Here is an 18,439-nt window from a genome sequence, read left to right on the forward strand (position 1 = left end):
GGCTGATTAACTATAGTGCCTTTTCTTTCTAGGTACCAACTGCGCCGTGGTAAAGTTTTACTTCTAGCTAGATGTTTTTCCAAATTAATGCTCTAAATTGTTTTTGGCATGAAGTCCCACATGCTAATGCTAATCTGTGATAGGTAGGGTTCTGATTCTGAGACGCTGACATATTACAGCGACAGATGATTGATGGACTGATTTGCTGAACTCTGCTACTCATGTTACTATATTCATCGTATTTGGCTTATGTGGAGGCATTAGAACGCATGTTTTCTCAAGTAATGATTAGGTTATGTTATTGGTGGTCACTAATGAATTTATCTTGGGTGGATTGAATAAAGTTTTAATTAACCTTATGATTTAGTATTGTAACTAATAGGGAAATAAAATTGATAAAATGTATAATTCAGTTGTGGTTATTCATGAAATGTTGACTAATGTTTCGCTTATTGGGTATTGGTTTGTGTATTGATTATTGATGCACATTGGTTACACCGTAGATAGGATACTCCATACGAATCAAAAAGTTCATCGACCTATATGCATCCCCTTGTAAGTAAAAACACAACACAATATAAATCCCACAAACAATTTCTAAAAATAGAGAAAAATGTAATGAGCAAGGCTGCATCAAATAGGGGACCTACTGGAGATATGAATTTCTAAAGATTTAAAGCAAAATTTGCCAAGAAAATTAAAGTGCCAATCAGGGGTTATTATTCACAGTTGACAGGGACCTGAATACATTTTCAGGCTAACAGTGATGAAGTGCAGGTCAGATGCACCTAGATGGATGTCCCAGTGAAGGATGCTCCATTCTAACTTAGTCTATGAAATAGAAGTAAAAACCCTTCAATGGGGTAAGAGTGCAGGTTGTAAAGTGTGAAGACATTTGATGAGGCCCTGCTGAAGTCATTAGAAGTGCCAAGTAAAGCTCCAAGTGAGAAAATTCAAAATTCAGGCCAGTCATAGGTCTCTCATCAGTCTTCTTTTCATGCCTTTTTGTGGACCTCAATTTCCTCCAATGGGACAAGTCTATAACTCTCTCAACCCCACACTGTTGCAGTGAGGTGCTACTGATGCTCCGAAGATCCAAGAGTTAATGAAGCAGATAGTTAAATTAATGACTATTGGTTAAAGATTACAAAGCAACTGAATTTATTGAGCTAAAAAGTCATATCACCCCACTGTGCCTGGGCTCAGTCCTAATGACTGTGTAAACAAAAAACACATCAGTAAGGAACATCAGACTTTAACAACCTCAGAAGACCAATCAATGAAAACAATTGTCATTAAGAAAGTAATCACATGGCAATAGAGAATCACCTGTCTATTTCTGAAAGTTAGTTTGAAAATGGTGCTTTTTGTAAACGAACATATCTGTTGACAGTGAAACTGGAACAATGAACACATTTGTTGGTTGTCATTAGAAAAAAGACAGGAAAATATCTTGCAAATTGAGGACCAACATTTATTGAATCCATTTTGTTTTTGCAAACCACCGTATTTACTAATATGTCAGTTCACAAAAAAAAAGCTTATAGTGGGTTTCAATTCAATATACCTCATGAATTCTAACAAGGTAGGTCACAAATTGTGATACATTATGAATCACAGCCAATGGATATGAAACTAACTAACGGCCAAATTAAGACTTTGGTGGATGGGAAAGTCTTGCTTCCAAACTCCAGACAGGGTAGCCATCGCCTTCTTGATGACCACCCCGCTGGAGTAATTGAGAGTTTATGCCTGCTGGAATAGCGAGTAACAGGCTACAGCACTGTCTCCTGCACGTAATCGAGCCAGCGGCAATGCTGGCCAGACGCAGGGTGAACCACCACTCTCGCAATGTTCACTGTCTGCAAAGCAGACAGTGAAAATTGTGACGGTGCTGGGCAGCGGGGGCACTGCATCTGTTCTCTGCCTGCCTTTTCATGGCGGTTTTACTGCCATGAAAGGCTGGCGCAGAACAAGGTCGTAATCTGCAGGTCTGTGCTGCTTGCAGCGCTGCCCTGGTGGATTACGATCTCTGCCACCCCCAGGCCTCCAAGACCATGGATTCTGGCAGTGCTGGCAGTTCCCAAGTGGTCTGACTGCCAGGGATTACATGTAAAGTTCAGAATGCCGCAACAGCGGTAGTCCTGACTGCCACTGCCAGTGCGATGGTGTGAAGACAGCCTCACTCATAATGATGCCCTAAGTGTCTAGATTGCTCCTTCAATCAAGTGTGTAAAAGTCCACATCATTTCAAAAATTATTTTTAAATCTGCACAGAGTTATGAAAATTTAATTCTGATAATCTGCATTATTGAAGAAATTATTTCATTGTTTATTTTTTGTATTCATTAAATAAAAAGAAACTTCACATTCCAAATCCATATTACAAGTCCAACCAAAGTCAACACAAATCACTAAAATTATAACAAATTAACTATTGCCCAAAAAGTAATACATAAAAGTATAATGAATGGAAGCAGTCATAAAAATGTAATATTTAAGAACCGAGATTATTCTTGTTCTGTATTGCTTGCATTTCTTCCATGTCTGTAGTTGTGTTTGGTAAAACTGTGATAATGGTTTCAGGATTAGGATACAGGGCCTCATTACAACGTTGGCGGGCGGCAACCGCTGCCCGCCAAGTTGAAACCTCCGGGCGGCCGCCAATGCAGCTGCACTCCTGCAGGGCCTATTTGGAGATCCCTGCTAGGCCGGCAGGTGGAAACCTGGTTTCCGCCCGCCGGCCCAGCGGGGATCTCGGCCGCAACACAGGAGCCAGCTCCAAATGGAGCTGGCGGTGTTGCGGCTGTGCGACAGGTGCAGTTGCACCCATCGCGCTCTTCACTGTCTGCTATGCAGCAGTGAAAAGCTGCATGGGGCCCTGTCAGGGGGCCCCTGCACTGCCCATGCCAGTAAAAGGCTGGAGGTCGGGGACTCGTAATCCCCTGGGCAGCACTGCAAGCATCGCTGCCCAGGCGGATTATCACCGCCGGAGCAAATGTGGCGGGAAACCGCCGGCCCCGGCAGTGCGACCGCGGTGGTTCCGCCGCGGTCGTAAATGACCTAGGGAGCTCCGCCAGCCTGTTGGCGGTGCTGCCGTCATTACAGGGTTGTAAAGAGGGCCATAGTGTGTTATGCTCTCTGGAGGAATGCAAATATCACCTAAAATGTATTAGTTCTGCCTGTCTTAATTTGGGGTGATGTTCCACTTACGGTAAATCCAGCTTTGGATCCATGTGAAAAGTTGTTCCTAACATATGAGAAATCATGCATACATGAACTTTGCTAACTGTTTAAAACCAAGGATATTCTTATTGAGCTCTAAACACACTTCAAGAATGTATTAAAGTAAATTCATAGTGTAAGATACTGAAGTGAATGTGAGTCCACCACACAGAATAAGGCCACAAATGGTGTCCTTCTGAGGTCAGAAGAACCTTTTTAAATAGAGCAAATAAATGCAACCTGAAAATGGGATGTGTTCTGAAACAAATGCAAATTGTAACTAACATTTTAAGGGTAGGCATTTTTCCATGGTACCACAGTCTTCTCTTAATAGATATTTCTTTGAACATTCCACAAATTGTGAATGTCCTATAATAGCCATTCAGGTTTTAATGAAAGATGAAGGCTTTGCAACTGGAATTCACTGCAAAAAATTATTACATACCACTGCAAATCAGTATTTGGAAGGGGTGTCCTAAACATGCTCTTTCTAAATACTGGGGACTCTGATCACAAACCAAAAGTGCATTTTGGTATTATGTTACTAAATTGCAATTTCTGCTTTTTATACACCCAAAATGTATTTTTCCAGTCACAAACTGCCTGATTCAGTCAACGGGCCATTTGCTCCTGAAAAAAGGATTCATACATCTAGCCCTATGTTGTTATGATGTAGACCTTTAGGACAAACCACATTTCATTTGTTAAATAAACCTCCTGCCCATATAAAGGAAAGATTGTTGAGCTTCTTCTCGTTAAGTTACATTAAGAGTTGGCAGTGATTACAATTATAATCTTCAGTTCTTGTTTTACTTTCATGAAAACACATTCCTTAAACAGTGGTCAAAAGAACAGCTTAACTGAGTGGTTTGAGGCTTCCATAGTTATGGAGAAAATCAAATCTTTCTATGGGCCCAGGAAGTATTTAACATATTTCACAGGTCCTAGTGAAATAATAGATGCTCAAATATGCACATTTATATATTTATAGATAGATAGACAGATAGATAGATAGATAGATAGATAGATAGATAGATAGATAGATAGATAGATAGATAGATAGATAGATAGTTTAAATGCAATCTTGGATTAAGTATTAGACCCCAGCAAAATCAAAATTTTGCTAGTATAATTTGCATAATTTGGGGAATTTTGCATCACACTTGTCGCACAAAACTACACCATGATGCCACTTTGCATAGTTAAGCACCATTTGTGTTACAAATGTACTGGAAATGGTGAAATATGCTTTTGCTTTCCAGTGCCCTTAATTAAATGCATCTTTGTGCCAGAAAGTGATGCAAGGATGCATTTCATGCAAAAAGGTAGCATGAAATGACAGATTTATATTATGCATAATTATGCTAAAGCAATTACCAAATTTCAAACAATCCAAATAAATGCAAATGAAACAATTGTTTTTACAGTCTTCAGTCAACAACAAAGTCAAAACCGCCATCACTATCTAAAAAGCGTCTGTAACAACATAGTCTTGTTGAAACCTAGAAAAGTTGATGTCAAAATTTTAGATAACAAAAATTAAGCTCAATTTAATAAATTCCCCAAAAATGAAAAAGTACCCCCAAGGAGCCACATTTCGGCCCTTATTACAACATTGGCAGTAAATGCCACTTACCGCTGTGCTGACGGCCGTCAACATACCGTGACCATGGCGGTATACCGCTACAGGTATTATGACCCACACAGAGAAATCCACCACTATACAGACACCCACACAAGTCGGCCAGACCAAAGGTCAGTGATAAACTGGCGGTACCAAAACCCACACTGTTACGCCAACAGGAATACACCCACAGTATCAGGACCCATGATTAAGCGATGCGGTCTTTCAACCGTGGTAAACCTTTGGCTGTACACACTGCCGCGCTCATAATACACACACACTTTCAAAACTCCACCACATTGGACAATTCAAACTACACACACCTGACACACATACACTCACCACACCCACACACCCACACCACTATAAAACACACCCCCACATTACCCACAAACCTTTCACTGAAAAAAAAGATAGCTAACAGAGAGAGAGACAAGCCAGGAGCACCCTCTCAATCTGAGCCACAGAACACCATCACCCAAACACCATCCACGCACCTCACAGCACACACCACAACACATGATCCCACACATCCTCACACATACCACTCACACCACATCCACGGCACCCCAAAGACATCCCAGGTTTTCAGAGGGGGAGCTAAGGGTCATGGTGGAGGAAATAATCCGCTAGAGCCACAGCTATTCGGATCACAGGTGCAGCAGACGTCCATTGCAAGGAAGATGGAGCTATGGGGAGAGTCGTGGACAGGGTCAACGCCATGGGACAGCACCCCAGAACAAGGAATGACATCAGGAAGTGGTGGAATGACCTACGGGGGAAGGTACGTTCCGTGGTTGCAAGACACCAGGTAGCCATACAGAGGACTGGTGGTGGACCTCCACCTCCTCCCGCACAACTAACAACATGGGAGGAGCAAGTCTTGATGATCATGCATCATGAGGGCCTCGCAGGAGTAGCAGGAGGACTGGACTTTCGTAAGTCAAATCTTTACTAATATATACCCCACCCTACCTGCATGCCATCACAAACTCCTACCCCTACCCTCACCCCCATCAATCCACAACCTCACAAATACCCCACAATCACAATCCACCCATCCCAATACCAAGCCCTGCAAGCAACACCTGTGCATGGACACCCATCACAGACCTGCATGGGCACTCATCACTAAAGCATGCCCATTAGAGAGAATCACCTAGCCCACAAAATCACCACGCACACAAGGCAAAGGTGACAGGGTTATCACAACCATACAGGGAAACGCACTCATGGACAAGGTGGCACACGCAGATACAATAACACTGCATTTACATCCCCACAGGACCCCCATTCAACGTCACCGGAGAGGAAATGCCACCAACATCCAGTCCCCCAGAGAAGAGGCCCACAGTGATGACAGCAGCTCTGCACGCCTGGATCACGATGACCAACCTAGCCCATCAGGGACCTCTAGACAGTCGGTTACCCTGCCACAGTCCCATACCACCACAAACCCTCCCCTCTCGGGAAACACCAGCACAGCACCCACCCAGTGGGCCCATACCACTGTCCCCAGGACACGTCAATCAGCAGTGTGTCCACTTCTACAGGGACCCCAGGCAACCCCACAAACCCAAGACAATCAGGGACCTGGGATCAGTGACAGTGGGCACACGGTTCAGGGGACAGAGGCACAGGACAACAGGGAAGCTGGGAGGAATGCTGTGCGACAGGCCCAGGGGACCCACTCTCCATGAGGCACTTGCAGGGATCCTGGGAGCATACCACCATTCCCAGGAAACCTTGGGCCAGATACTGGCCAAGTTGCAGGAGACCTAGAGGCTGCAGGAGGGACAGTACCTGGGGATCAGGGAGGACCTCAAACACATCCACACCATCCTGGTCACCTTTGCAGGGGTAATGGCTGACTTGGCCAACACCATGAGGAAGGCAGTGGCACACTAACGGGCCCCTGACACTAGCCACACCGAAGAACAGCCCTCCACCTCTGCCGGAGATAGTGGACACGAGGCCCTACCACTGGAACAACAAGCCGCCAGCACCCCACCCCCTGCAGAAGGAGAAACACACCACAAACAGTCCCTGCGATCCATGCAGAAGCCAGAACATTGCCAAGACCCCTGCCAGGAAATACAATTGTCCTGATTGTCACCCTTGTGTCCCACTCTGTTTCCCTGTCCACCTTGAACTGCCATTGCTCCCCTTCCTATGCCCCGTTGGACAATGCACCTGTGATACAAAGAGACTGGACTCTAACTGGACATTCCTCCACCATTACCCAAGCCCATTGCACATCCCCCTCAACCTTTTAGTAGCACTTAAATAAACACCCTTGGAACAAATACAAGTCTGGAGTCTGTCAATTGATTGTATTGGTTCAACAATCTGTAAACATTGCAATTCATATGTACAGTTATATGTACATTGGTATGACCTGTAGTAAGCAGTAGTAAACACACCAGGAGCCAGAGTGGGGCACAGAGATCTGAAAATAGAGATGCCAAAGGGTACAGTAAGTGATAGGGAAATCATGCAGCCATGTCCAATGTCCAACACAAAACTGCTATGTGAAGTGAAGTTATATGCCCTCATTACAACCCTGGCGGACAGTGCAAATAGGGCGGTAAGACCATAAACAGGCCGACAGTCATTACCGTCCCATTATGACATTGGCGGATTGGCATATGCTAAACCACCATTGTCCCGCACCGTCCGCCGCAGTGGTAACGACCGCCAGGCTGGAGACAACGATCTCCAGCCCGGCGGCCTTCATTAGTCCGCCGGCCGTATCAGGACCCCTCATACCGCCATGGATTTCGTGAGGTTTTCAACTGGCACAAAATCCATGGTGGTATGCACCATCAGTGCAAGGGAATTTGTTCCCTGGCACTGATTGGGGTCTCCCCCATACCTCTCCGCCGAGTCCTCCCTCAACACCCATGACCCCCCTTCTACACCCCATGGGGGCTGCTCCACCGGCAGCACCCCATCACCAGAACACCGCCACGCCGAATACTGAGCGTATTATGGTGGGCAGTGTTCTGATGACATAGCAGTGACGTTGGAGCAGCCTCCACTTCACTGCCGACCGCCAGTATGGCTGCTGGCGGCTCTCGGTCCAAAAAAGGGTGGAGGGTTGCCAGCAGTCATAACACTGGCGGTCTTCAGCCCAGCGGTACCTTGGCGGTCTCTGGAAGAGACCGCTGAGGTTTAAATAAGGGCCATAGTGTCTTACCTGTGTGTCACTGGAAGTACTGCTGTATGAGAGAACGTCTGTTGTCCACATCTTCATCCTCTGCCTCCTCTTCATCACTGTCCACAGGCTCCACCGCTGCCACAAGACCATCTACAGGCTCATCCTCCTGCAGAAAAGGCACCTAGTGCCTCAAGGCGTGGTTGTGCAACATGCAACGATAATCTGGCACACCTTCTTGGGTGAGTAGTACAGGGATTCACCAGTCAGATGGAGGCACCTGAACCTGGCCTTCAGGAGGCTAAAGGTTCTTTCAATTATCCGCCTTGTTCACCCTTGTGCCTCATTGTAACGTTCCGCTGCCCTTGTCCTGGCATTCGTCATTGGGGTCAGTAGCCATAAGAGGTTGGGGTAACCAGAGGCACCTGCAAATATCGAGGGATACCTGTTAGCCACACAATCACCCTTAGGGACAACCCCATACCCGTACACCAATATATACTGGGTGGGGACCTTGGGCTCACCTATTAGCTACACCCAGTGCCTCTGTAGTTGAGCCATCACATATGGGATGCTGCTATTCCTCAAGATAAAGGAGTCATGCCAGGATACTTGGCATTCACATGGGAGATGTACTGGTCCGCCAAACACACCATCTGCACAATCAGAGAGTGATAGCTTTTTCTATTACTGAACACTTGTTCATTTCGCCGGGGGGGGGCAAATGCAACATGGGTACCATCAATGGCATCAATGATATTGGGGATATGTCCCAGGGAATAAAAGTCAGCCTTCACTGTGTCCAAATCCTCCACCTGGGGGAATACGATGTAGCTGTGCATGTGTTTCAGCAGGGCTGACAACACTCTGGTCAACACGTTAGAGAACATTTGCTGAGACATTCCTGATGCCATGGCCCCTGTTGTTTGGAAGGAACCACTTGCCAGGAAATGGAGCACTGCAGGACCTGCACTAGAAGGGGGATACCTGTGGGGTGGTGGATAGCTAAAATCAGGTATGGCTCCAATTGGGCACACAGTTCTTGGATTGTGGCCCGATCAAGTCTGTAGGTTAGGATAATGTGTCTGTCCTCCATTGTCGCATGGTCCACCAGTGGTCTGTACACTGGAGGATGTCTCCATCTCATATTCATCCTCAGCGGTTGAAGTCTAGGGAGGAAAACAGTGAGCAGAGGTTCATATTCACACATCTGTTGTAATAATGATGCACATCTTCATTTACAGAACCAGTATATGAATCCGAGAGTCAGTTGATGTTCCAATGTCTGCTGTGACGCAGTTTGGTGCCATGGCCTGTGCCCCCCTAAAATGGCGACTGCCTGACCTGTGAGGAGGGACAAGTGGAAATGAGGTAATACTGGTGGCATGGTGCGCCATTGCGGTTGGCGGTCTATGTAGGAGGCTGGACTGGCTTGTAGTGAGTACCAAGGGGTACTTGCACCTTGCACCAGGCCCAGTTATCCCTTATTAGTGTATAGGGTGTCTAGCAGCTTAGGCTGATAGATAATGGTAGCTTAGCAGAGCAGCTTAGGCTGAACTAGGAGACGTGTGAAGCTACTACAGTACCACTTAGTGTCATATGCACAATATCATAAGAAAACACAATACACAGTTATACTAAAAATAAAGGTACTTTATTTTTATGACAATATGCCAAAGTATCTTAGAGTGTACCCTCAGTGAGAGGATAGGAAATATACACAAGATATATATACACAATAGCAAAAATATGCAGTATAGTCTTAGAAAACAGTGCAAACAATGTATAGTTACAATAGGATGCAATGGGGAAACATAGGGACAGGGGCAACACAAACCATATACTCCAAAAGTGGAATGCGAACCACGAATGGACCCCAAACCTATGTGACCTTGTAGAGGGTCGCTGGGACTATTAGAAAATAGTGAGAGTTAGAAAAATAACCCTTCCCAAGACCCTGAAAAGTGAGTGCAAAGTGCACTAAAGTTCCCCTAAGGACAAAGTAGTCGTGTTAGAGGAATAATGCAGGAAAGACACAAACCAGCAATGCAACAACTGTGGATTTCCAATCTAGGGTACCTGTGGAACAAGGGGACCAAGTCCAAAAGTCACAAGCAAGTCGGAGATGGGCAGATGCCCAGGAAATGCCAGCTGCGGGTGCAAAGAAGCTTCTACTGGACAGAAGAAGCTGAGGTTTCTGCAGGAACGAAAAGGGCTAGAGACTTCCCCTTTGGTGGACGGATCTCTCTCGCCGTGCAAAGTCGTGCAGAAGTGTTTTCCTGCCGAAAGAATGCCAACAAGCCTTGCTAGCTGCAAATCGTGCGTTTGGCGTTTTTGGAAGCTGCTGGGGCCCAGGAGGGACAAGGAGGTCGCAAATTGGACCTGCAGAGAGAAGGGACGTCGAGCAAGACAAAGAGCCCTCACTGAAGCAAGTAGCACCCAGAGAAGTGCCAGAAACAGGCACTACGAGGATGCGTGAAACAGTGCTCGCCGAAGTTGCACAAAGGAGTCCCACGTCGCCGGAGACCAACTTAGAAAGTCGTACAATGCAGGTTAGAGTGCCGTGGACCCAGGCTTGGCTGTGCACAAAGGATTTCCGCCGGAAGTGCACAGGGGCCGGAGTAGCTGCAAAGTCGCGGTTCCCAGCAATGCAGCCCAGCGAGGTGAGGCAAGGACTTACCTCCACCAAACTTGGGCTGAAGAGTCACTGGACTGTGGGGGTCACTTGGACAGAGTCGCTGGATTCGAGGGACCTCGCTCGTTGTGCTGAGAGGAGACCCAAGGGACCGGTAATGCAGCTTTTTGGTGCCTGCGGTTGCAGGGGGAAGATTCCGTCGACCCACGGGAGATTTCTTCGGAGCTTCTGGTGCAGAGAGGAGGCAGACTACCCCCACAGCATGCACAAGCAGGAAAACAGTCGAGAAGGCGGCAGGATCAGCGTTACAGAGTTGCAGTAGTCGTCTTTGCTACTATGTTGCAGGTTTGCAGGCTTCCAGCGCGGTCAGCAGTCGATTCCTTATCAGAAGGTGAAGAGGGAGATGCAGAGGAACTCGGATGAGCTCTTGCATTCGTTATCTAAAGTTTCCCCAGAGACAGAGACCCTAAATAGCCAGAAAAGAGGGTTTGGCTACCTAGGAGAGAGGATAGGCTAGCAACACCTGAAGGAGCCTATCACAAGGAGTCTCTGACGTCACCTGGTGGCACTGGCCACTCAGAGCAGTCCAGTGTGCCAGCAGCACCTCTGTTTCCAAGATGGCAGAGGTCTGGAGCACACTGGAGGAGCTCTGGACACCTCCCAGGGGAGGTGCAGGTCAGGGGAGTGGTCACTCCCCTTTCCTTTGTCCAGTTTCGCGCCAGAGCAGGGGCTAAGGGGTCCCTGAACCGGTGTAGACTGGCTTATGCAGAATTGGGCACATCTGTGCCCAACAAAGCATTTCCAGAGGCTGGGGGAGGCTACTCCTCCCCTGCCTTCACACCATTTTCCAAAGGGAGAGGGTGTCACACCCTCTCTCAGAGGAAGTTCTTTGTTCTGCCATCCTGGGCCAGGCCTGGCTGGACCCCAGGAGGGCAGCTGCCTGTCTGAGGGGTTGGCAGCAGCAGCAGCTGCAGTGAAACCCCAGGAAGGGCAGTTTGGCAGTACCAAGGTCTGTGCTACAGACCACTGGGATCATGGGATTGTGCCAACTATGCCAGGATGGCATAGAGGGGGCAATTCCATGATCATAGACATGTTACATGGCCATATTCGGAGTTACCATTGTGAAGCTACATATAGGTAGTGACCTATATGTAGTGCACGCGTGTAATGGTGTCCCCGCACTCACAAAGTTCAGGGAATTGGCTCTGAACAATGTGGGGGCACCTTGGCTAGTGCCAGGGTGCCCTCACACTAAGTAACTTTGCACCTAACCTTTACCAGGTAAAGGTTAGACATATAGGTGACTTATAAGTTACTTAAGTGCAGTGTAAAATGGCTGTGAAATAACGTGGACGTTATTTCACTCAGGCTGCAGTGGCAGGCCTGTGTAAGATTTGTCAGAGCTCCCTATGGGTGGCAAAAGAAATGCTGCAGCCCATAGGGATCTCCTGGAACCCCAATACCCTGGGTACCTCAGTACCATATACTAGGGAATTATAAGGGTATTCCAGTAAGCCAATGTAAATTGGTAAAAATGGTCACTAGCCTGTTAGTGACAATTTGGAAAGAAATGAGAGAGCATAACCACTGAGGTTCTGATTAGCAGAGCCTCAGTGAGACAGTTAGTCACTACACAGGTAACACATTCAGGCACACTTATGAGCACTGGGGCCCTGGGTTACCAGGGTCCCAGTGACACATACAACTAAAACAACATATATACAGTGAAAAATGGGGGTAACATGCCAGGCAAGATGGTACTTTCCTACAGTCTATGACTGCTGCGCAACTTCGCATTGGTTAACATTAGGCCCTATGGGTTCCAGGAGCCAATGGCGATGTACACCGGCGGTGACGGTACGCCCCACCGCGGACGTGACTGCCATTTTCTATCTGTTCACTCGCTTGCTACTTGACCTTCAACAGGAGAGGACCTACACTGCAAGTGCTGCTGTGATCTGTGTCTGGAAGAGACAATTGCTCATGTGTCTGGGGAAAGGGCCCCTGCCTTCACTTTGGAGGAGTTGGAGAGACTGGTGGATGGGGTCCTACCCCAGTACACTTTACTTTATGGTCCTCCAGACAAACAGGTGAGTACACTGTGAGCATGATGAGTGGGCCATGAATGCAAGGAGTGCTGTGTGTGTATACCACATGTATGGGGGTCTGATGTATCCTGGACAGAGTGCTGCATGTATGGTGGTCAATGTATGTACGTAAGGTGATGGGAGGGATGGTGGGCCATGAGTATGACAGTCCAGACAGTATGACAAATCCCTTTTTTGCTGTCTTTTACCTGCAGATCAGCGCCCATCAGAAAAAGGGTATTTGGCGTGCCATCACCAAGGAGGTGCGTACCCTGGGGGTCTTTGACAGGCAGAGCACCCACTGCCGCAAACTGTGGGAGGACCTGCGCCGCTGGGCAAGGAGGACGATGGAGGCCCAGCTGGGGCTGGCCTCACAACGAGGAAGGGGTGCCCCTCGTACCCTGATCCCCTTGATGATCCGCATCCTGGCCTTGGCCTATCCGGAGTTGGATGGGCGCTTGAGTGCATCACAGCAGCCACAAGGGGGTGAGTACATTTTAAGAATCATGACTTTGCACATGTTAAGGTTTTACCTGGGTGGGGATGTGGACTTTGGGTGCCCCTAGGCCAGGACGAACATGGTAGGGTAGGTCCCTTTTTTGGGCAGGCTCTGAAGCACTCTAACCCCACTGGTGTTAGTGTGCATCTCCTACTGGTCAGGGCCTTGTTTGTTTCAGGTTTGTAGCTGATGGCGTTATGCTAGGTACCCAATTGGCTGGTGACTATCTTTGTAACTGGTGGTGCATGGCCTAGTGCATAGGGCTGCTCCCTATGTTTTGTGTACGCCAACGGTAGTGGTGTTGCTGGCATTGAACAAGTGTATCCTCTGTCCCTCCCCCCTTTTTGTTTTGTCACCCTGTCGTTGTGTGCATTAGCATCATCTGGCGGAGGAGCAGAGGCAGGGAGCTGCATCGCACATGGGTCTAGAGGCTGAATCCACTGAGGGTGAGGGCACCAGTGGGACAGAGGGTGAGGGGGGCACCACAACGGAGACAGGAGGGGACACTACAGAGAGCGACTCCTCCTCCGATGGAAGCTCCCTGGCGGTGGAGGACATCTCTGTGCTCACCCCAACAACAGGTACAGCCAACCCCCCCCCCACCAGCACCACCCCCCAGCAGCCCCTCAGCGTGTTTACTGTGCCCGCTCACCCAGGAGAGTGGGCATCTCCTTCGCCCCAGGCACCTAAGCCCCTGCCCCAGTCAGCCCTGCTACCCTGAGTGAGGAGGCTATTGACCTCTTGAGGTCCCTCACTGTTGGGCAGTCAACCATTCTGAATGCCATCCAGGGTGTCGAGAGGCATTTGCAAACAAACAAATGCATATCTGGAGGGCATTCACTCTGGCGTGGCGGCCCAACAGAGAGCATTTCAGGCTCTGGCCTCCGCACTGATGGCAGCCATTGTCCCTGTATCCAGCCTCTTCCTCCAACTTCCTCTACCCAGTCCCAATCCCCTCAACCCCAGCCTATCCCAAGCACACCTTCAGACCAGCACTCACCCAAATCAACACACAGAAGTGGCTCAGGCAAACACAAGCACCACACTTCATCTCACAGGCACTCACACAAGCACCATCCCCATGCAGACACATCAACATCCACTGCCTCCACTGTGTCCCCCCCTCCTCGTCGTCCACCTTCCTCTCAGTTGCATCTCCACTCACACCTGCATGCACTACATAGTCACCAGCACGCACATCACTACACACCCGTCACTGGCAGTCACCACCCCCACATACATGCACACGTCCCCTGTGTCCTCACCCTCTGTGTCTGTGACCCCTCCTCCCAAAGTACACAAATGCAAGCACACACACACCCCACAGCCATCCACCTCATAACAGCATCCAGCTCATGCACCAGCACCCAAACACAGCAGACTGAAACCTCCTACTACCACTCCCTCTTCCTCCACTCCCAAACCTTCACCCTCTTCCCACCCCAATGTCCCTAAGAAGCTCTTCCTAGCAAACTTTGACCTCTTCCCTACCCCCCCGTCCTTCACCTCGGGCCAGGGTGGCCAAAACCCAGCCCAGTACCTCAGCCACCAAATCCATGTCTGCTGTGGTGTCTGCAGCTGTCAGAGGCTCAAAGGGGGCGCCCGACAGCCCAGCCAGTGTGCCACCAACCCCTGCCAAGGGCAAGAACATTCCGTCACCTGGCAAGGTGAAGAAGGGGACAGCATCCAGCAAGGGGAAGGAGCCACAACCACCCAGCAAGGCCACCTCAAAGACTCCAGCTGCCAGACCCAAGGTGACACAATGATCTGCCAAGGGCAGGAAGGGGCACAAAACACCAGCCAAGCCACGTCAGCCGTCTGAGCCTGCAGGTGAAGGCCTGGTAGCTACCAGCACAACCGCCAGCACCGGCACCTGCACCGTGGTCAGCACCGCCACCTGTACCGCCGCAAGCACAGTTGCAAGCACCACTAATGTCAGTAGCAGCAGCCCCAGTGGGTAGCCATCCGAGGCTGCAGGAGAAGGGCTAGATCCTCCCTCCACCACTGGCAGCACCAGCACCTGCCCCGCGGCCAGCACCGCCACCTGCACTGCCACAAGCACCGTGAGCTGCACTGCTGACACTAGTTCCACTGCTAGTAGCAGCAGCCCCAATGGGCAGCTGTCCGAAGCTGCAGGAGAAAAGGCTTGAGCCTCCCCCCACCACTGGCAGCACCACCACCAGCACTGGCGCTACCAACACTGTTCAGCCATAGCTGCCAACGGATGGACTGTAGCCCTCCGTCCATGAACTATCCTGCATCCTGGCCACTGCAAATCTCGTGGCTCTGACACCCAGGTGAGGGACTGTGACCTGGCACCCCCCATGTGCTGCATCACTGGGCACCAAGCCCCCTCCAAAACCAGTGGAGAAAGGCATCCACTCACCCTATCCTTGGCAGGATGAAGCACACTGGGCACAAAGCCCCCTCCAGAACCAGTGGAGAAAGGCATCCACTCACCCTATCCTTGGCATGATGAAGCACACCGGGAACAAAGGCCCCTCCAGAACCAGTGGAGAAAGGCATCCACTCACCCCATCCTTGGCAGGATGAAGCACACTGGGCACAAAGCCCCCTCCAGAACCAGTGAAACATGTCACCCACTTGAGAGACTGTGGCTTTGCTCTCCCCAGGACCAAGCAGTGGGCAAGCCACCCACTTGAGAGACTTGAGAGACTGTGGCTTTGCGCTCCCAAGGACCAAGCAGTGGGCAAACCACCCACTTGAGAGACTTGAGAGACTGTGGTTTTGCACTCCCCAGGACCAAGCAGTGGGCAAACCATCCACTTGAGAGACTGTTGCTTTGCACTCCCCAGGACCAAGCAGTAGGCAAACCACCCACTTGAGAGACTTGAGAGACTGTGGTTTTGTGTGAACAGGGTGGCTAATACAATGTCATTGATTGTCCGTTGTGCAGTGGCAGCACAAGTGGAGGCAGCACACAGCAGCAGGGATGTTGCGAACGGACTGGTACAGATCACCAATGTGATCGACAAGATAATGGGACAGAGGTCAGCCACTCCTAGTGAGCTTGCACTGGGGGACACTGAGGACAGTTCCAGCCTCAGCAGTGTAGCTGTATCAGCATTGGACACCAGAGGGCGCAGTGCCAGGCACAGCACTGCCACTAAAGCGGACAATAGAGGTGCCAGTGAGGTAACTGGACACCTGAGTGGTGTGCGTGGCCGCAAAAAATGACTGTAGCTGCCAGTGGACTTATGTTTTCACTATGACGTAATAGTGCATTACTCAGGTCCTTCATTGTTTCTATTTTTTCACTTAACCTTTTTTTTGCAATTCGTCAAACTAACATTACCTGACTTAAGGTAATACATTTATTTCACTACAGGTACAGTTGTCAGACGATTTGTGTAATTCATACTTACATACTGAAATGGTTGTATGTGATGTCAGCACGCCTTTGCCTTCCCTCTGCTGCACTGGTCCTGTCTGCTGGCTGTAGGGGTGGTATGGGATCATCATCCTCATCAGATTCAGTATCACATATTTCTACAGGTATGTCCCTGGTGGTAGCTATATTGTGCAAGATAGCAGAAGTAGCCACTATTCTACATGTTGTCTCTGGACTGTTCTGTAGTGCCCCTCCACTTTTGTGGAGGCACCGGAAGCGACTCTTCAGCAGTCCAAATGTGCACTCCACCACATTGCGGGTTGCCCTGTGTGCTCCATTGTATCTCCGTTCAGCAGGTGTTGCAGGATTGAAGTAGGGCATCATCATGTAGGTGTGCACTGCGTAGGCACTGTCTCCTGGAAGGGACAGATGAAATGATAAGAAGTGGGCCATCTGACATTGGCACGCCATCAATGCGCCATTGTATAGAGGGACAATACCTAGTAGATATCCTTCACCAAACTCCCCAGCTAGCAGTCTTCTGTGTATGCCAATGTGACGAAAGATGTACGATCATGTGTGCTCCCTGGGTACCTGGCCACGAGATCAGTTACGATGTAGGAAGCATTGCAAATCACCTGTATATTCATTGAATGTCGGTATTTCCGGTTGCGGTACACATACTCTGTGCTGATGGTGGACAGATTGCCACATGTGTCCCATCTATGGCACCTAGGACGTGGGGGAACTGTGCTATCTGGTAAAATTCAATTTTTGTCTGCTGTATTTCCGGTGGGGTCTGGGGGAATCTGATATACTGGTGTAGTTTGCTCAGCATGGCGTTGATAAATGCATTGAAAAATCTGGAGAGGGTGCTCTGTGGGATGTAGTAGGCAAGTAGGGGGAGGGAGCATAATACCTGCACATGGGTGGGTATGCTGTGAGTCATTAGTGTTCTGCGCTGCAGTATGGGTTGTAGCTCAGCTATCAGATCAAATATCATGGCTGAGTTCCACCTATACCTCTTATATATATTTCCTCCTCTGTCAGTTTAAAAAGTGTAATGTGCACTCTGAAAATGCGCTCCTGTCTCCTCCTCCCTCTCCTCAAACCTGCCAAGATCCTCATCCTCCTCTCCATTACGTAGAGTGCAGCCATTGTGGAAAAGAGTAGGAGGCATTCTGGGCCTCTTCATATAGGTTACACCTGGTTACCACCTGGTTTCACTTAGTGGTATTTTGCATGTGCAAAATGCCATTCTGCGAAAAATCGCAATTTGCAATTTTTTGATGCATCTCTTTGCGACTCGCAATTTGCACCTCGCAATTTCCTACTGGAAATACCGAATCACAAAATGCGACTCGCAAAACCAGGTCGTAACGCAAAAAAAAATAAAAAATTGCAATTTTTGCAATTTCTTATTTTTGGTCTGCGAATGCCTTTCATGCATCACAGACCACGTTTTTGCACTCGTAAATGGATGAATTTTGCGATTTGCACGGTTTGAGAGTGCAAAAAAGTTTCATATGTCTGGCTCTTGGTCTCCAACGATGGAGCCCCCTCCTCAGACACCTTCCTAGAACATTTTCTTCTAAATGTCTTCTAAGTCCAAAGGTAAGTGTCGACCAGACCCAATCCACTTCTGCCATATTTGTTTAAACGTTTTCTTGTGTTGTGTTTCTCTTTTTTTCTTAACATGGAAATATCTATTGAAAACACTGAAACTGAAATACTTGAACACACTGGTTAGTTTTCGCTAGAAAAAAAGACAAGAAAATATGACACAAATTGCAGACCAACTTATTCTGAATCAATTCTGTTTATGCAAACCGCCTATGAACTACTAGGTCGGTTCAC

General features: G+C 48.6%; 1 long non-coding RNA gene across 1 annotated transcript in view; it reads left to right on the plus strand.

Annotated features, from left to right (window-relative positions):
- Positions 1-18,439, plus strand: part of LOC138247289 (uncharacterized) — a 784,382-nt gene that overhangs the window by 184,388 nt on the left and 581,555 nt on the right. The gene's annotated exons all lie outside the window — the stretch shown is intronic.

The sequence above is a fragment of the Pleurodeles waltl genome, chromosome 7 (genome assembly GCF_031143425.1).
Source record: "Pleurodeles waltl isolate 20211129_DDA chromosome 7, aPleWal1.hap1.20221129, whole genome shotgun sequence".
Taxonomy (NCBI): Eukaryota; Metazoa; Chordata; class Amphibia; order Caudata; family Salamandridae; genus Pleurodeles; species Pleurodeles waltl.